The 20,426-nt window shown below is 47.4% G+C and overlaps 1 protein-coding gene across 2 annotated transcripts in view; it reads left to right on the forward strand.

Annotated features, from left to right (window-relative positions):
• Window positions 1–2,513: 2,513 nt before the first annotated feature.
• The window catches only part of AKIP1 (A-kinase interacting protein 1), a 75,587-nt gene continuing 57,674 nt past the window's right edge, over window positions 2,514–20,426 (forward strand). For both annotated transcript variants that reach the window (XM_085648135.1, XM_085648136.1), the window contains exon 1: window positions 2,514–2,648. The gene's annotated coding sequence lies outside the window, so the exon portion shown is untranslated. The remainder of the gene's footprint in view (window positions 2,649–20,426) is intronic.

Raw genomic sequence — 20,426 nt, forward strand, 5'->3', positions numbered from 1 at the left:
CGTGCTCCGTCCCGCGCGCGTCCCGCGTCGCGGTGGTGCTGAGGCCAGTGAAGTACAAGAAGGTTGGGGGCGTGGCCGCCGGGGGAAGAGGCAGCAGCTGTGAAGAGCTGGGGCTGCTGGTCCTCGCAGTCCCCCGGTAGGCTCCACGCGCTGTGCACTTTTAAGTTAACTCGACCTGGGAGCGCGTTATCCCTCCACCGGCTGTGGAGCCGCTCACACCAGGGAGCAGAGGGTCACAGGGCAGATGAGCGGCACCCGCGAAGCGGGTGTCGCGAAAGGTAGCAGAGTTAGCAGGGCTGGAGGCAACGAAAGTCTGTCTCTCTCCTCACACGCGAAGGGAAAATCCAAAGGCACCCACTCAGCAGACACACCCAGGCGTTGATAAGGCTGAAGGCTGGGGGCGTGGCCGCCGGGGGAAGAGGCAGCAGCTGTGAAGAGCTGGGGCTGCTGGTCCTCGCAGTCCCCCGGTAGGCTCCACGCGCTGTGCACTTTTAAGTTAACTCGACCTGGGAGCGCGTTATCCCTCCACCGGCTGTGGAGCCGCTCACACCAGGGAGCAGAGGGTCACAGGGCAGATGAGCGGCACCCGCGAAGCGGGTGTCGCGAAAGGTAGCAGAGTTAGCAGGGCTGGAGGCAACGAAAGTCTGTCTCTCTCCTCACACGCGAAGGGAAAATCCAAAGGCACCCCGCGAAGGGAAAATCCAAAGAATACCTATCACCAAAGACTGCATTGGGTGGTCATTCCCTAAGAAAGTTGATTGGTCTGTGGAATCGGTTAATAACAAAATTACACGTACTCAGCAAAAGAGTAAAGACCATTATGACTCCAAGCATGCATGCAAACATGTCAATATTCATGTAGGACAGTGGGTTAGAGTCAAGAGTAGTGGTTTTGTCAAAAAAGGATTTAGCCGCTATTCGCAACCCCTTATGGTCAAGGAAATCTTTTGCAATTCTGCACTCTTGAGTGATGGGAAGGTGTGGCATTTGTCGTCTCTGTCATTGTGCTGGGGAGATGGTACCTTGCCCCCACAGTACTCTGATCCAGGGTGGAGGAGTGTTTGCACCTCTTCTAGATATGATTGGATTCTTGACGACGACATCCACCAGGGATATTCCCATGTAGGTAGTGAGGTTCCTCCTTTAAACGATCCTGGGGAGGGCACCAGTGGTTGTCCTGTCTTGAGGGAGAATTCCACCAGTCTTAGTGACTCTAGTGTTGTTTTCAATGATCAACCTATTCCTGAGAGTTCCGCTGGGGAGACCATTGTTCGCACGTCATCTGACTCCACTACTCGCAGTGCTGACGATACTCCCCAAGTTGGAATTCCAGATACGCCACAAGATGGTTTTCCTCCTCATGAGCTTGACGTTGGTGCTTCCAATGTTAAAGAGTCCACCATTAGTAGACACGGGAGAGAGATAATTCCTCCTAAAAAGTTACAAGATTTTGTATGTGATTAATTACATTTTGTTTTAACCTTTTGCTTTTGATATTCCTGTAACCTTATTTTCCTTACAGTTCTTACACTACTTTGTGGTTCCACTCATCCTGTTTTAATTTTATTCTGTAAATGAGGAGATGTGTTGTGTTTACTTATTTCTGTCCTCGCGACTTGCCTCGCGCTACCTTCTGCCTCGAGCCTTCGCCCAAGGTTCCATGACGTTTCCCCGTTCTATCCTGGAACCTTGGGCAAAGGGTGACGGTTGGAAGGACAGTTGACAGCTTGCCAGTGAGATTGTTAGACGCCTCTTGGTGTCAGGGCTTTACCGGATTAAACTTCACTATTTCAACCTTACCTGTTTCCGGATTTCATCTTTACAGTTTGCGCTTCATAAAAGCGCATAAATAAATAAAATAGGTTGTTAAATGAAAACTAAGGACAGGAGCACTGCGTCAGCAGCAACTAAGTCATTTGATAACCTTATTAAAATCATTCACTACTACCCTCCCCTCCGCCAACGCGGCCCACCCCATCCCCATGCTTGCTCGAATCCTCTTTTTAGCCTCGCATCTCTGCGCTGCTTTCCTTTACCGCTCCCATCCATTTCTTTTAACAGCCGTGCTGCTGTTCCATGCCACCTAGGTCTTTCAGCGTTAATCGTTGTGCCATTTTTAAATTATAAACCCCGCTAACCAAGCGTCCATAACACATACTGTGTCCTGCTATTTTTGTACGTTCTATTTGGTAACATTTCTCTCATGTAACGTAACTGGTTCTATTGTACAGCGCTCTGACACCTTCGGGTAAAGTCCGCGCTTTATAAAAATACATAAATAATAATAATACACTTAGTCAAGTAAACAAGGACAATCTACACTAAGAGACCCTCATTCACTGTCTTGTGAAAACGGCAGCACTCGCTGCTGATAGCCGTAACCAAATACTTCCGTAAACTGTACATATTTCGAATTAAACAAACAAACAAAGAAATGCTTCCGGTTCCAGACCCACGAAAAACGAATCCGATAGGTATTCTTCCAGCAGATTATTGGCTACAGGATTTATAGAGGGCGGGGCTTTAGACTGAGTGACAGCGCGAGTGTCAGTCCAAGTTGTGACGTTCTTGCACGTGACCTGACGTCGGCATTGTCTTCTGGAAGTTCCTGGTGCGGGATCTGAATCCCTGTAATTGGTGCTGGGCAGGTCAGTGCTGGGAGTGTTATGAGCTGTGCCCACAAGTTGCTGACACTCTATACATGCCAGCATTTTAGAAGACGAAAGTGAGAGATTTTTAAAAATAATCAGGAGAATATATTTCCCCAGGGGTAATTTCAGCGGGAGACAGTCAAAATTAAAGTTTTTTTTCCAAACGTCGGGAGTCGGGTCTATTGGCATGTATGGAAACTCCGAACCGCAGGCTTTTCCCGAGCGTTTTGTGTGAACCAGTCACAGATTTGGATTTAAACACTCATTCATTCCATCGTGTGCATGCTTGTACCGAATCATAATTTTATCAGACGTGACTTGTGTTGGGAATAAATTGCAGTCAGTCGCTCCGATGCATAAAGATTGTGTGCTAAATACATCTCTTTTGAATATGTTTGTAGGCGTTAAGGAACAGGCTTTCTAGGTGTACATGTTTCGTTAAAACTTTAGACTGTGTGTCACCATAGTTCTGAAGCCGTCCTACTCAAAAAATACATTTGTTTATGTTAGTTAAATAGTTTTTGTTACTTTATTTGCTGGCGATTTAAAATCTACCTATATACGTGACTGGCAGACTGTTAGCACTAGCTGGTTCAGATGGAACAGGCATTTCTAAGAATAAAAATACTACATTTTGCAAAATGTATTACGATATTAAGAGAGTAGTGAAATATTTTAACTACAACATTAGAACCTCTAAGTAGGAGGATTGTACACGTTAATGATCAAAGTTTGCAAAAGTAAAAAAAGAATCCCAAGATCTGTAGAAAGACCTATATTAAGCAAGTATCACAAAAAGCCTAATTGAACGTGCACATTATGGTGCATAGCAACAGTGACGTATTGGAAAGGCTGATTCCTCTGCCGTAAACTGTTTATTTCCATATGTGTAACCCCAATTCTCCAGCAGTGAACGAAGAGCGATACAGCAACTTAATACCTGCAGAATCAGGTATTGTACCTCTAAGATCATAAGGCCGAATGTGACCAAAGTATCTAATTACCCCCGAAGCCAAACAAAAGACACAGCAGGCAGCTTAGTCATTATTCGTAACAGACTTCGGTTAGGAAGAGGATTAAAATTAAAACATTCCTTATTGTTTTAGTTAAAACCATAACTGTGCTATAGATAGTTATACTCATTTTAAAACAATTGTAATTTTTTTAAGTTTTATTTTAAAAACATCAATTGATTCACAGTGCATAGTTTACACAGCTCATTTAAGCGTAACAAAAGATGACAAAATGCAATAAAATCAGGCCAATATAGTCTGTTTTGTGAAGCACAGTCTCAGTTCATTGGACTTTTTAGCATATTAATATAAAACTATTTACCATTGTAAAGAATGTGCCCTCCAAATTGCTATTCTGTAACTCCCCTTGGGCCGGACATAACACATTTTTCATACAGAGTTAAAAATTCACCAAGTTACAATTGAGCTGTGGATCATTTAGATCAAGGCATTTTAATATTGCTGCTCCAGAGGTGTGAATGTCACTTATATTAAAATGTTTTTTCAATAACAAAATGATTTTAGGTTAGGGCAGATGCAAATAAAATTTATTAGATCCTGCTTCGCAGAGACTGCATGCTTTCGGGCCTTTATATTGCCAGCTTGGTTGATCAGCAGTTAATGGAATTGAGTCAAGACGTAGTGCTAAGAACTTTGTTTTTAAATGCGGGGCTTACGTCTGACCAAAATACATTTCCGGTTACAGTTTGGTATATGATGCAGGACCATCCATGCCTGGGATCACTTACTCAAACTTGTTTTGTCCTCCACTAGTGAATGCTTTATGTCCGCTTTCAATTTTGTACCATGTTTTTATAGTTCTGTATCAGCTTAGCACGTGCTACTGCTGAAACCCAAACTCTAACCTCACCTGGGCTGGGGAGGAAGTGTGGGTTAGAAAGAATACTATCTTGTAAGCTTTTGTTTGTAAGGCATCCAAAGTAGCGCGATCTTTCGCCTGCTGGATTTCACTTGGGCAGGAGTTTAGCTTTAATAACTGCTAACAGAGGGGTGAACAATGGCCCTTTCAGGTTCCTTGCCATTAAGCAGAAGGCGAATATTAGCCCGTTTCCTTTTTAGGTCTCGCCTAGCTATTGCGTTTACGCAATCGCTATGCAATACTCTAGTAAAGGGGCATTTCAAAGTGCTCCCAAAAGTGGATTAAATGGCGAGCACGTGCACAATCACGTGCATCGTGCCGCCATGCAATCCGTTTGGGGAAGCGCTTCAGCCCACTGGCACCCTCGGCATCATACTTGAAAGGGTCCGCTCCCCCGCCTGGAATGCGCTCCCCCGCCAAGCACGCGCGCCGCGCTCCACCAGGCTTGTCTTGTTCTTTTCATCTTCACGTGTAAATATTTTTTGTGAAACAATACTGAAGGCAGTACATGTCAGCATGTATTTACCGATAAATGCGCTCTCGAACTTGGATCATGGTGGGTTTTGGGGTTACTTAAAATACAACTTGTTCTCTTTGACATTGGTTCCACTGCTGGAACAAGCCACCTCTCGCCCCGTGCAATTAGGTACTTTTAAACACACTGGGCTTCAGCTCTCCCCCACCCCCCCCCCCTTCCTCCCCCCCCGGTCGTGTGTGTCAGCCCGGGCTGAGACAGTCCCGGGCACACACACAGCCGCACACGAGTACTGATCCCTTTCACTCTACTATAGTGCATAAATATTCTTGCGTAGCGGTGCGCTACACAAGTGTTGCCTACCTCACCACCTCCAAAATCATTTTTATTTTATTTTTCACTTTGACATCGGTTCCACTGCTGGAACAAGCCACCTCTCGCCCCGTCCCCCCATTGTTAGTGTCAGCCCGGGCTGAGACAGTCCCGGGAACACACACAGCCGCACCCGAGTACTGATCCCTTTCACTCTGTGCCATCTCACTCCCGTGCCTCTGCCATACCCACCCCGTGCCTCTGCGCTCTTGCCAGGATCCTTTTCCCAGCCCTGCGGTGTCTCCGTGCTTTCCTACAGTATTTTCAGGCCGCTCCTCTTTCCCTGTGCCATCGCCCTCTCTGCCTTTTTCCCAGATCTGCCCTCTCTCTCCCCTTTCCATTGCTAGGCTGTGAGGCTTGATACCAGCACAAGGGGAGCGCCCAGCTTGGTTCCTGCACTCATAATTACAGGGTCACAAGCAGCACATGGGGCGTGCGCCCTCCCCGGCGGGGTGACACCGCCTGGTACTCCATTGTCAAATGTCCCAGTGGAGCAGATCACTTTGTCACCTCAGGCTCATGTCCCCTCTCCCACCACCCGCCCCACCTAAAAACGACAGTGTGGTTTTAACAGGCTGTGAGACTTAAGTCTGTCGAGCAGGTAAAGTGTTCCTTTGAAAGTGTTCTCTTCTTTACAAAGCACTGGACTCTTTGAAACATTTCCCATTCAATCATTGTCCTCTTTGCTGTGACTGCCAGCCAGAGGAAAGCTTTACACAAGTGGACACATGACCACAGGGCAACGGACTCGGGCCAACAAATTGTATGAGGTCGGCCAGTAATCTCAAGGCGGCGAGGATTAAGTGCGACCTGACCACACTCCTAATTCATGACTGAAAAGTGATCAGTGAACAACTTGCTCTTAATATTGAGCCCACTTTTATTATTGAACTCGTCCTTGCCCCTTATCCCAAACTCTTCTAACTATAGCGCATAAATAATCTTGCATAGCCATGCGCTACACAAGTGTTGCATACCTCACCACCTCCAAAATCATTTTGATTTTTCATTTTGACATTGTTCAACTGCTGGAACAAGCCACCTCTTGCCCCGCCCCGTGCCTTTAGGCACTTTTAAACACACTGGGCTTTAGCTCCTCCACCCCCCAACCCCCCGTTGTGTGTGTGTCAGCCTGGCTGAGACAGTCCGGGGCACACACAGCCGCACCCGAGTATTTCACAGGTCTTTAAACAAGCATCTGCAATGCAATGGGTCTCGCATTTACGCGAGTTTGAGCAATTGGCATTTTAAATGACAATGCCTTTTATTTATGTTTTGGTTTTAAAAACATAAATAAAAGGCATTGTCATTTACAATGCCAATAGCTCAAAGTAGCGTAAATGCGAGACCTATTGCATTGCAAATGCTTGTTTTGTTTGGGTCTCATTATGGTTTCGAGAAGTGAGTCGGTTATCCATGAGCACTCCCAGATACTTGTCGGTGCTAACCACTTCCATGTCTATATTGCTGATTTGGAATGGTGGATGTTTCCGAGACGACGACTTAAGTAATGGCTTTTGATTTTGAAGTATTGAATTCCATCAGATTTTCTTTGGCAAATTGCACCAGTTCATTGATTGCCTTTTGTAGGCCTATTTGTGTTTGGCTCAGTAGCACTATATCGTCTGCATAAGATAGATGGGTGACGGGCAGAATACCTAGGCGTGGTGGGTGTGAATTCACCTCATCTAGCTTTGGGGAGAGATCAGCCATGAAAAGATTAAGCAGGTTTGAGGCCAAAACACACCCTTGTTTTAAACCAGCGTTTGTATAGATCTATCTACTGAACTTGTTGTCATCGGCAAATTTGACTTGGATCCAGGTATTCGTGTATAGTAGCTGTATGGCTCTTAATGTTGTTTCCGGGCGTCCTCATTGCACTTGTTTATGCCACAGTTAACCTCTGTTTACTCGGTCAAATGCCGCTTGAAAGTCTATAAAGCATAGGTATAAGCTCTTTTGTTGCTGCAGACTTTTATTATGCCATTAAGCCTAGGGCAAGAAGGTTTGTAGTGGTGCCCACGCCTTTGCGGAATCCCAACAGTTTAAGAGGGATTTTGTTGCTGGTTTTTGACCAGTCTAGCAGATCCGATAGAATCAAAGATGCGTAGTAATTAGCTTCTGTGCCAAGTAAGGCGATCATTCAGTAGTTGGCTGGATCGGTTCTAACCCCTCCTTTATGTACCAAATTAATTATTGATCCTCTCCAACTCTCTGGCAGGCTATTTGAGCTACCCACCTCGTGAAAGAGATGAAACAACAGGACAGTCCAAAAATTAGGGTCCTGTTTGTAGATTTCTTGTGGGATCCCATTTAGCCCTGGTGCCCCATCGCATCTGCCCGTCTGAATCACCTTAGCTGCATGATCTACTGTGTATTGAGGTAATTGCAGGCCCATTGCCATCTGGCATTTGGAGTACTTCCTGAAACTTTAGGTTTCCTAACTGTTGTTTGTGGTGGGTCTAAATGGAAGTTTTGTCTTTCTGCTTCGACTAGTGTAGCTGGTATAGTAAGGTTTATTGATAGAGGATGAATCAATCAATTACAGACTTTTGCGAAGGGGTGATTAGATTTTTCCACGTCTTCAACACTTTTAACTGGTGTGATGAAAAAGGTTGAAGTTATGTATGTTATCCAGGTTAGTTCCGTTACATAAGTGTTATTTATTGCCGGTTTTGATCTTGTGAGGCAGTTCACCTGTTATCAAAAAGCTCTTGAGTTTGATCTTTTAACATTGAATAAGTTATCTGTTTTGCTTTTTTTGTCTTCCCAGATTCTTTTTATATATTGCCTCTTCAGCATTTTTATTTGATCCCAAGTAGCTTCAGGCACTGTGACTCCGCTTGTCCGTTTGAGTCTTCTTCTTAGTTCAGTTCTTAGATTTATTGCGGTTTTACTCAGATGCTTATCCTGGTCGCCTCCAGTGGGGCTGAGTTGGTAGATTTGCAAAAATTCCTTCAGTAGTGTTGTTAGGAATGTGGTCCAAACTTCTATCAATAAACCTTCCTGTGCGCCAAGGGTTATGATCAGTTCCTTTGCCCTTAAGGAGATTTTTGGAAGGGAGTTGCTTGGCCATCTTAGACGCTTTAAGCTAAGCGATTTTACTGATCCTAGTTCAGGTGACACTATTATGTGTCTAGTGAAAGAGGTTGCCAGCACGAGGTGTTGGGCTGAATGATCACTTTCAGTAGTATATTTGATTGAAAATTCCTTTGTTTGTGTAAGTAGTGGCAAGGTGAGGATTGTGTAATCTATGATAGATCGGGCCTTAGGTCCGTGGTAGGTGCACGTCAGGGTTTGTCTTGCTCAGATCTTCCTTTCAGTACTCGCAGCCCTAGATGTTCTAGGGCTATTACCTGTTTCTGTCCATTTACATCATGGCGTCTGTGCACGGGACGATCTTAGAGTTGCACTGCCCATATTGTATTTGCTGAAATTATATCGTCATCCTCGTTCGGTGTGTGTATTAGATTCGAATTAAAAGCACCTGTTACTATTCTGTCCCAAGCTGGATGCTCAAACCTTCTTCCTTCTATTGACCATATCAAATTATTGAATAAGATTTGTTTAGTTTCACGCATCGGATGAGCATACACATTAAAGAGGATAATGGTACTTGCCATATTATTGGATCCCAAGTCCATTTTTATTACTTGCATGTCTATCGTGGTGGCGTGCATTTGGATGGAAGCAGTGTTTAATGCCGTGGAGATGTAGATGGCCAGACCACCCTTTGGTCTGCCATATCGCTGAGGTCTTATGGCTTTTACAAAGTGAATAATTTATCCTGCAACCTGTATTTAGGATGTCAGCCATGTTTCTTGGAGGTCTATTAATTTCATACTTCTTCCAGCAGCTTGGAGATGAATTTTCCCACAATTCTTGTTTTGCGTCTACTATATTCCTTGATAAAAGGCTTAGTGACAAGCACTGTGCTGTTGTTTTTTTAATTTTATGTCATACATGTCTTATGCCCTTTCTGGCTCCATCAGTTTCTTGGTGTTTTTTCACTTGTGGCTTTGGCTTTAACCCATTCATGCCCTGCTTACCTTTAGCACTTTGTAAAACAGAGTGAACTCAGCTTGCGCCGGAATCATCCAGCTTAATCTTTTGCCGGTGAAGCAATGGCAAGGGGTAACAATGTTTTTTAAGAACTGGAAGCGTGGTACCCCATGCTTCAAACTGGGGTGTGGCAGTTAGTATCAATGAGGCGATCTCTGCTGTCCTCCAAGTTGAGAGAGTTGTTTCATTTTGGATATGTATTCCTTGATTGATAAACTCAATAGCTAGCAGGTCTGGTGAGGACAGGTGATTAAGTGCTGGTATGGTTCCCAACAGATTTAAAATGTTTCCTCTGTTCAGGTAGTCCGGCGGCCCCTGTGACATGTATTGGGGTGTTAGCAGGATCTGGTTAGACCGGACCCTTTGATACTCATTGTCTCTAATGTGAGATGAATGAAACGAGTGGGAACTTCATGTTGGTGTTTCTGATCATTGGCCTTTGGGCTGGTGCTGCGCAGATTGACATTTATCAGTATCGTCTCAAAGTGCTCTTTGCTTGGTTGGTGACACCTCTGTAATAGGACCTTCCGTTCTCCTCTGGATGAGTTGATGTTTTTATCTGATAGTGAGGGAGCCATTGTCAATTTTTTGTATTTCACTTGGTCTTCCTTTCCCTGCTCATTTGTTTGATACCAGGGATTTTGCTGTGCAAGATGTGGAATATTTGTGTTTTCTTTATTTAGGTTTACCTTGCTCACAGTCAACCTTTCCGTGTCTTCTCTAGGGTTTATTTGTTCTTTTTGTGTTATCCCCATCTGAGGTCCTCCGGTAAGGCACTTCCCTTTGGTTCTGGTTGGGTCTTGTGTTCCCTTTGGATCTCCTACCGAAGTATCTGATAGATCCGAAGTGATGAGAAGCGCATTGGAGTTTGTAGAGTCTTACTTTAATTCTTGGTGTGTTACTGATATAATTGAATTTAGTTTTTTGTTTTTGAAGTCAAAGATAGGAAAAAGTCTGGTCACCTGTTGCGCTGCCATGTTGATGGACTGTTGGCTCTTTCCAGCCTTCCTGGCTTGCTTCCTCTGCCTTTTCGTTTGAGAAAGGAGAGGTATGTTAACGTTTATTTATTTATTTAGTGTTTTGTACAGCGCGAACAAGACCCAGAAAAGGGTATCGGAGCGCTTCACATATACATAGAAATGTCGCATTAAAACAGTGTCAGAGCGGATCAGAAATATATATATATATGTATGTATGTATGTATATATACATACATATATAGCATTGAAGGTTTGAACATTGCAATAGACACCTATAGATGTAGTTACCTCGATGGACAAGAGAGGCGAGGAGATCAAGAAAATAAAGGAAAATAGAGAGAAACATTTGTACAATCATTAATACAATAAGAGTAGCATAGGTTATAGCTTATCATACATTTGGGATTGTTCTGGGTATTCTCAGTGTGACAGTAGGGGAAGCAGTCTTCATGCAGAAGTTTCCGTGCGAGTACGGACCATCACGATGTGCCTAGTGAGAGAGTGAGGAACTTCACTAGAGTCTGGTAATGGATGCGCTTACAGAGAGAGGTACTCCCCTGGCTTGGGTGGGTAGAGTGATTGTCTGAATGATGCTTCTAGGACATGTAATAAGCGGGTTGCTGTGGATTAAGGGAGGAATTTGCTCATTAGGAAGGACTTAGCTTCTTTTTTTAATGTAGAAGTAGAGGAGATTTTCCTGATGCCTGGTGGGAGTGAGTTCCATATTCTAGGTGCAGCTCCGGAGAAGGCTCTGTCGTATGTTCTTTTCTTATGGAAGAGTGGAGGTTTTAGAAGAAGAGCGTCAGCGCTCTGTGAGAGTCTGCTTCCTCCAGAGATCGAGAATTTCTGTGCTGGGTACAGTAGGGTTTTGTGATAGATTGCCTTATGTGTTATGCAGTCCATCTTTAGTTGGATTCTTGCTTCATGAGGGAGCTTTCAAATGGGGGGTGATGTGGTCAAATTTTTTTAGACCCAGTTAAGAGTCTTGCAGCTACATTAAGACAGACTTTAAGCGGGGCTGTTGACATTTTGGGTAGTCCTGATAGAGTGGTACATCCATATTCAAGTCTGGAGATGACTAAAGTTTGAACAGCAGTTTTGAGGTCTAGTGGTTCGATGTATGGTTTCATTTTTCTACGGTAGCTGAGGTGAAAATGGGCAGTTTTAGCCACCAGGTTGATGTGTGATTGCATATTAAGGTTCTTGTCTAGTGTGATTCCTAGCGACTTGATGAAGTCCACCAGAGTCGGAGTACAGTGATTAGCTTAGTCCAATCTTTCTTAGCTGAGCTGGGTTTTTTTAGGGGGGGGGGGGTGGGATTAGAAGGAATTCATTTTTTTGAGAGTTTTGTTTAAGGTGATTGTTTGTTAGCCAGTGGAAGGTCTTTTTTAGTACTTGGTTCATCGTCTTAATTTCTTCCAGGGAAGTGATCGTAATATATAGCTGAGTGTCGTCTGCATACATGTGGAATGAGATGTTAGCCTGTTGTAGTATTACAGTTAAAGGTTCGATATTGAGATTAAATAATGATGGTGGAGGCAAAAGGAGCGCGCAACCAAGATGGCCGCGTAGGTGCGAGGCTCCCGAGGACCTCCGCAACCTCCTAAGTTTATCCTGTCTTCATCCTGAATCGGTTGAGGGGACTGTGTCGGTGAACCTGAGCCGAGGTGGTACCCGTTTTCCGTTTTTGAATCGGACCCCGGGTGCCGTGATGAGCACCGACTGAAGTTTGCGGCCTGCTCCTCTCCTGACCCCGGACTGGAGTTTGGGGGTGATCCAGTGGAGAAGTGAATAACAACGGCGGGACGAGCCTGGCGAGTCGCGTACCCCACACTTTCACTTTCGCTTTTGAGTCCCCTTGCCGTCATCGCGAGTGGGATCACGGCGCTTCTTTGTGTGGTGGTTGCCTCGCTGGGGGATCCTGCCTGCCTGCGGGGACCTGCTCCGCCTTCTTGAGGTGACCTCCGGGGTCCTCGGCCTCGATTGCTCGTTCTCCGCTGCATGACTCGTGGGGGTGTGAGATACAAGACGATGGCCACGAAGCAGGATGGAGATCGGCTGAAGGCCAAATCGACCCGGCGTGGCGCCGCACTTCAAGTCAACATCATGGATCGCTACACCCTACCAAAAGGTTCTCCCGGCGGGTCGCATAAGTCTTCCGAGTGCCCTCCGGATGCCCCGGATTTGCCGACGGATCTGACTTTGCAGGACGTCATGGGCGCCATAGCTGAGATGAAGACCTCGGTGGGTCAACAATTCGACACCCTGGCGCACAAACTCGACGCGGTCCTTATCGATGTCAACCTTGTTAGAGCGGATCTATCCAAGACAAATGACCGGGTTGACTCTTTGGCCCATACCGCGTCGGGCCTCACGACTGAGGTAGCGGCCCTCCAGACGGAGGTGCGCCGGCTCCGGCAGGCCAGTGCGCTCACGGATCGGCGACTGGAGGACTCCGAGAGCAGGGCCCGGAGGAATAACGTCCGCATTATCGGAGTGCCTGAGGGACTGGAGGATTCGGCGGTGGATCTCTTTGTGGAGGATCTGATTTCTACTCATCTCCAGCCCCGAGGACTGAGTAAATTCTTTGTGGTGGAAAGGGCCCATAGAGTTCCTGGCGGCAAGCCGAAGGTCGGGGCTCCCCCGCGGCCTCTCATTGCCCGTATCTTCAACTTTCGGGACAGGGATGCGATTCTACAAGCTTCCAGACTGCGGGGGCCGCTTAAGCTGGAGAACATGGAGGTGAACTTTTATCCTGATTTCACGCAGGCGGTCCAGAAGCAGAGACTGAGTTTCATGGGCGTCAAGCGGCGGCTTCGAGATATGAACTTAAAATACGCAATGCTTTTCCCGGCCAGGCTGCGTGTGGAGTCTGATGGTCGCACTCACTTTTTTGACCGTCCTGAGACGGCCGGGGACTGGTTGGACACTTTGTCTGGGGGACATGATCGGGATGGGATGGGGGCAGCGGGAGGAGAGTGCCCGCCGGACCGGGTATGAGGTACTGACACTGGGGCTCATTCCTGATGATGCCACTTTTCGGCCAAGCTCGGGGTTTTTTGACTGTTGTGTCTCGTTCCCCCTCCATTGGAGGTTGTGCGGTGTCTCGAGGGGGTTCTCTTTCCTCCTCTAGGAGGGTCTTTGTAGTTTAGTTCACACAGGGGTGACAGGCACACTGCAAGTTGGGGGGGCTGTCTGGGCTCATGCAGGGGTGCAGGGAGGGGGGAGTTTTGTTTGGGATGTGGGGTTGGGGTTGGGTATTGTTTGTTTGTACCACAAGGCAGAAGTATTGTTGTGCTATATCTAAAGTGCTCTCTGGGGGGAGACTGATCGGTTTTGGCTGTGATGGGGGGTAGGGGACTGCGACTTCTGTCCTGGAATGTTAATGGATTGGGGGACAGGATAAAACGGGGGGTGGTCCTGCAGTTCTTAAAACGGATTTCACCTGATATTGTATTTCTGCAGGAAACACACCTTATTGGCAATTCCTTTCGTGCCATGAACAGGCGGGGCTATCGCCTTGTAGCCCATTCGGGCTTCACCTCTGGTTCGAGGGGTGTGGGCATTATGGTTAAAACCTCACTCCCGTTGGAGATTGATGAGGTGCTCCATGATGATAGGGGACGGTATACGGCTCTAGTGGGCAGATTGGAGGGTAAAGTGATTGTTTTGGTTTCTGTTTATGTCCCGCCGGGGTTGCAGACGACTACTTTCGCTGATTTGGGGCGCCTTCTTCTTGGACTGCCGGAGGGGACTCTAGTGGTTGGGGGGGATTTTAACGCTGTAATTTCCGGAACTGTGGATCGTCACCCACCCAGGGATCTCCCCCGCGCCCAAGCCTGGTTGTCTGGCCTCTTGGATACCCTGGGACTGGTGGATTGTTGGCGGCTGAAACACCCTACGCAGGTACAATACACCTTTCATTCCGGGGCTCATGGCAGTCTTTCGAGGCTTGACTATGTTCTGATGCCAGCGGCACAGGCGGGGAGGGTTGGGGAGGTGCGGCATCTAGCTCGGGGTATTTCCGACCACTCCCCGCTCTTGTTGCACTTCGACATTGTCCCGAGGGGGGAAGGGAGGGTGGTCCCGATCAACCCCTGGTACCTGCGTAACCCCACAATCCGCGCAGATTTGGTTAAATCCCTTGAGCAATATTTTGGAGATAATGTGGGATCTGTGTCGTCTGCTGTTTCTCTGTGGGAGGCGTTCAAGACGGTAATCCGGGGGGAGGCCCTATCCTTCATTTCCCATTCCAGGAGGCGCGAGCGGGAGGAGGTGACCCGTATCGAATCTGAGATAACTGAGTTGGAGGGTGATCTGGATTGTGGTGTCACAGACGACAAACTGCATGCTCTCAGACTCAAACAAGCGGACTACAAGGCCCTAGTTACAGAGGCGGCCAGGGGCCTGAGTAGAGAGCATCAGGGGCGACTGTATGATGTGGGTGATAAGGCTGGTAAACTGATTGCGTGGCTAGATAAAAAGGAGAGAGCGAGTCGAGTTGTCCCGTCGGTTGAGAGACTGGATGGTGTGTGTGTCACTGAGCCGGAGGAAATTGTTGATTGCTTCGCTGAGTATTTTCGCGGGGTGTACTCCCCGGTATCTTCCCGCTCGGAAGAGGATTACCACGCCCTGCTTAAAGATATTGCGCTGCCTTCCCTTTCGGAGGAGGATAAATTGTTGATGGACGCGGCTCCGACATCTGAGGAGATTGCCCTCGCCATACGTTCGGTCGCCTCTGGCAAGGCCATGGGTCCTAATGGCCTTCCCATCGAATTGTACAAATTGCGGCCGGATACACTGGCTCCGCATCTCCGTGATATGTTCCTCGCGGCCCGTTCGGCGGGTACCCTCCCGCTGGACCAGCGTCTTGCCACTATTGTGGTCATTCACAAGGAGGGGAGGCCGCGGGATCGGGTCACGTCTTACAGGCCCATTTCGTTGTTGAATGCGGAGCCGAAAATTCTGGCCAAGGTGCTGGCTAATCGGCTGGTCAGCGTGGTGTGCGATCTGATCCATCAGGACCAGTCCGGCTTTATCCCTCATCGCAACACCGCGCTTAACCTGCGGCGTCTGCATGGGGTGCTCGCGAGGGTCCCGTTCATACGTGAGCCAGCCATTTTGGCGTCCTTGGACGCCACTATGGCGTTCGACACGCTCGAGTGGTCGTATATCTGGGCGACGCTGGCGAAGTTTGGGTTTGGCCCGGGATTCATTGGCTGGGTGAAATTGTTGTATTCCGGACCGCTGGCGCGGGTGGTGGTGAATGGTAGAGTATCGGCTCCTTTTGAATTGGGCAGGGGCACGCGGCAGGGCTGCCCGCTGTCGCCGCTCCTCTTTGCGCTCGCCTTGGAGCCCCTGGCGGAGTGGCTGCGGTGGCACCCTTCGATTCGTGGTCTCCGATGGACTCCTGAGTATGAGGATCGCGTCTCCCTCTACGCGGACGATATTCTTTTGTACCTTGCTTCCCCGCGAGAATCGTTGATTGTGTTAGTGGATGTATTGTGTTCATTTGGCCGCAACTCCGGCCTAGTCATCAACTGGGCTAAATCCTGTGTATATGTCCTCTCAGGGGAGGCTCCTATCCTTCCGCGGGGTTGTCCTATCCAGGTTGCTCCGCAGGGATTTAAGTATCTGGGTATCTTTATTACCCTGGACTCTGCGGCCCGATATAAACAGAACCTACTCCCCCCCCTCCAGCGCCTGAAGGAGGATGTGGCGCGTTGGAGGCGCTTGCCGCTCGGCCGTGCGGCGCTGTTCAAGATGATGTCGTTGCCACGTTTTTTATACGCTCTACAAAACACGATGGACGTCGTCCCGGCTCGCTACTTCCGGGAGGTGGAGGGTCTGCAGCACCAACTGTTTTGGGGTGGGAGGCCGCGTATCGCCCTCGCGAAGCTGACGCTCCCGTGGTATGACGGGGGGGTCGCCCTCCCAGACATCAAACGGTATTACTGGGCCTCCCAGCTGGCTTCGATAAACCACGGGCTTTATGGGCCCGCCCTTAACCCGGCTTTTGAAATGGACAAATTGTTGTTGCCGGGTGGCGACTACAATCGTGCGCTCTACTCTAGATCGCTCGACGCACGTTTGACGGGTCCTACACGGGTCGTGGTACGGGTGTGGCACGCGGCAAACTTGGCGATGGGGTGGAAGGATCGGTTGACCCGGGCGACGCCATTGTATGCATCTGAGCGATTGGGCTGCTTGTGGACCACGAAAGGCTTTGATAAGTGGGACACGATTGGCATCAGCAGGGTGGGCGATCTCTGGACGAGGTTGGGATTTAAAACGTTTGATGTGCTGCAGACGGAATTCCAGTTGCAGGACAGGGAGTACTTCCGGTATATACAGGTTCGTCATGCGCTGTGTTCTGTATTCCCGGATGTGGCGTCCATCCCGGAGTGCTCCCCTCTGGAAGATCGAGTGCTAGACGGGCATGTACCGGATGGCACTATCTCGTTGATTTATAAAAAGCTCATCAACGATCGCTCGGGACTGCTGACTGGCCTTCGTGAGGCATGGGTTGCCGATGGATTGGAGCTGGATGACGAGGACTGGGTATCTGCGGTGGCCTCCCCGAAAGAGGTGGCCATACCGGCCCGCCTTCGTTTCGTCCAGCTCAAAATACTCCACAGGGTATACGTTACGGGGCCGGGTCTGATGCGTATGGGATATGCCGTGGATGGGATGTGTAAGCGTGGGTGTGGTTTGTTAGGGACCTTCTTCCATACTTTGTGGGAATGCCCGGAGGTGGCGCGGTTCTGGCGTGGTGTGCATGCGGTGTTGCAAGCGGTCACGCAGGTGACGCTGTTTCCCGAGGCTAGGAGATGTCTGTTGAATGTGTGGGAACCGACTGATTACACGGTGCCGCAAACGTGGTGGGTGACACTGGGATATATGGTGGCCAAGCGTGATATAGCACAATTGTGGCGCTCCCAGAGGTCACCAACGGTTTCGGTATGGAAGGACAACATGGATTGGTGTATGTTTCGGGAGAAGGTAGTGTATGTGGCGAGAGGTAAGCCTGGGAAATGGGTGAAGGTGTGGGGCCCCTGGAACTCCTATCGTGGCGGGATTTGTACCCCGCCACTGACGCCTGACTTGGCAGCGGCCCAGTCTCCCTAGTCCGCTTGTTACCTTGATTCTGTGTCGTCAGGCCCACTTTGTTTCTGTCCCGGCCCGTCCCCCCCCCCTATTCCTGTGGATCGGTGGGGTTCTCCCGAGGGGAGCACATAATGCTGCTTAGACTTCTGCTGCCTTGTGGGTTTGTTTGTAGTTTTTCATTAAAATGGAACCGCCATTTGGGGGGTCTGGACTGTGTGGCCGCAAACGCTTCCTTCGACTTCTGGGACCTTTACCACTTGCCGCTTGTGTTTTATAACTGTGTTTTATGGTCCCACTGCTTGCTAGAGGCCGGCCTGAAGGTTGTAGGCCCATACTTGTATATCTATTGCATTCTGTAATAAAGGTTTCAAAAAAAAAAAAAAAAAAAAATGATGGTGATAGTGTTGAGCCTTGTGGTACTCTTAGTAGGTTAGGGGATGGTGTGGATAGATTTCGATTCACCAGGAATCCTTACGTTCTATTGTCTAAGAAGGATTTAAATCATTTTAGGATCGTTCGCGGTAAACCCATCCTGTTCTCAAGTCTCTCGAGAATTTTGCCATGGTTTACAGTGTCAAAAGCAGATGAGAGGTCAAGTAGTATAAGCAGACATGATTCATTACGGTCTTATGCTAGGAGGGCGTCATCCACAGTATTTAGGATAGCTCTTTCGGTGCTGTGCCCGGGTCTGAAGCCTGATTGGCAGGTGTCAAGCAGCTTGAATTCCATAATGTGTTGGGTAAGCTGTTGTTGAACACATTTTTCTATTACTTTGGCTAACATAGGAATGTTGGTCGGAAATTGTTTGGGTCTGAAGGGTTCTCTGTAGGCTTTTTTAGGCTGGGGATGACTTGGCCGGTTTTTAGGCAGTCCGGGATGGATTCTTGAGAGAGCGATGCATTGATTATCTTGTTCCAGATGTGGATGACAGTATGGTTGATAGCTGTCAGACAACTCGACGACAGGGGGTCGTTGTAGTGGTTGTTCGGCTTTATAGACAATAGGATTTTGGTGATGTCTCTATGGTCATAAAGTTTGAAGGAGGACCAGTGGGCTTTAATTTTGGATCCTGACAGAGTAAGTTGAGTTGAATGAGTGATTGGAGAATTTGTAGGGGAAGCAGGGTTGTCTCTGGCAGTCATGATTTCCTTTTCCAGGGAGGTGGCTTTAGCAGAAAAGAAGGAGGAGATTTCTTTGCTGCTTAGATGAGATTTCGATGTCAGAGGTGCGGATTTGGCCAGTTTGCTTGATTGCTGTTTTAGTATTTCGAATAATTTCCTCGGTCTGTTTTTGGCATTGTCTAGGACAGACCTGAAGAAGTCTTTTTCTAGATTTCCGGATACTTTTGTTGTAGGAGTTTCTGGACTTCCTTAGCAGTCTTAAGTGAGGGGATGAAGGATGTTGTCTCCATTGCCGTTCAGTTAGTCTCAGTTTAACTTGATCATTTTGGGCATTTACTTGCTGCTGGGCAAAACGTTGATTTATGGCCACTATGGAATTTGCTAATGAGCCTGGTAGTACTCTGGTAGCAGCTGTAATCGTCTGATCTATTTCAGCACTTGTTGAATACTTGGCTTGGGCGCAATTTATATCAACTGATGGATTATATGGTGGAACTGAATATTCTCCAGTACCATTCTTTGCTAAAATGTGCAATGGTTGCACTGTATTAGTCTCGTTTAAGGCGACTGGGGAAGATATAGTCATACCCCTAGTTGATGTGATGCGCGCCGCCATGTTATGTTTCGCTGATATATTGTTGGGACACTTAGCCTCTTGCAGTATGGACTTAAGGATTGTTGGAACTTCACTGAGTTTATCAACTTTTGGTCCACACGTGCAATTGGATGCTGGCATCGGAATTGATATGCTATTATTTTTTATAATTAATTCCGTCAATGTATTAAGGTTTGAATTTATACCCGAAATATATGCAGCTATGATATTCATCAGGTCAATCTGTTTATTAAGTTTGTCTGACTGCATATTTAATACGCTGATTGAAGTTTGCAAAGTATCTGTTAGAGTGAGATGTAGGTTAGCCAGCTCATTAGTTCTTATATTAGGTTTATCCTCTTGTCCCTTCGGCTGGGATATATAAGTGGTTCCCTGGGGTTGCAGCTATTTGTTAGACTTTGACTACTATGCGCGGAGATTAATTTAGTTTGATGTTCATCATGAACTTGAACTTTATTTACTGGCTTATTGTCGTCGCTGATTAGGCACTCTGAGATGCTAGATATTTCGATTACTGTTTGCTGTCATGTTTCCAGTTGGCTTGTCAGCTCATCCATTCTTAAATTAGGGTCATCCTCCAGGCCCTTCGGTCGGAATATACGAGCTGATTCCCTGGGATTGCTACTATTTGTTAAATTTGCACTGCTGTGTGTTGAGATTAATTTACTTTGATATTCATCCTAGGTGTGAATTTTGTTTGCTAGCTTGATGTCATCACTGCTTAGGCATTCTGAGGAGCTCGATATTTCAATTACTGTTTGCTTCCGAGTATCCAGTTGGCTTGTCAACTGAGTAATGCTTGAGTACTGTCAAGGAGCTTTGTGATGGTTTCCCTTGCCTTGACTAAATCCGTATTGTTTGTAATTGAGAGTCAATCGAAGTCCTGTGGGTTTTCTGTGTTATTAATTGCCTTCTGGGTGCTGTCATTCTCTTTTTCCTGTCTTGGAGTAGAATGGACTGCATTGCTGATGTGCACTTTGGGCGTAAGCTGTTATCTTGTTTTTTTCTGAGCGATTTATTTTTACATCCACCTGCTCGGTATCCGTTACCTTCAACTTTGGATTAGTAATGTACTTTGGATCCTTTACTGGTGCCACTGGGCACTGATCTGCACTGTGAATTACAACTTCCTCCATAGAGGTGATATAC

This window comes from Triturus cristatus, chromosome 3_2, assembly GCF_964204655.1.
Source record: "Triturus cristatus chromosome 3_2, aTriCri1.1, whole genome shotgun sequence".
Taxonomy (NCBI): Eukaryota; Metazoa; Chordata; class Amphibia; order Caudata; family Salamandridae; genus Triturus; species Triturus cristatus.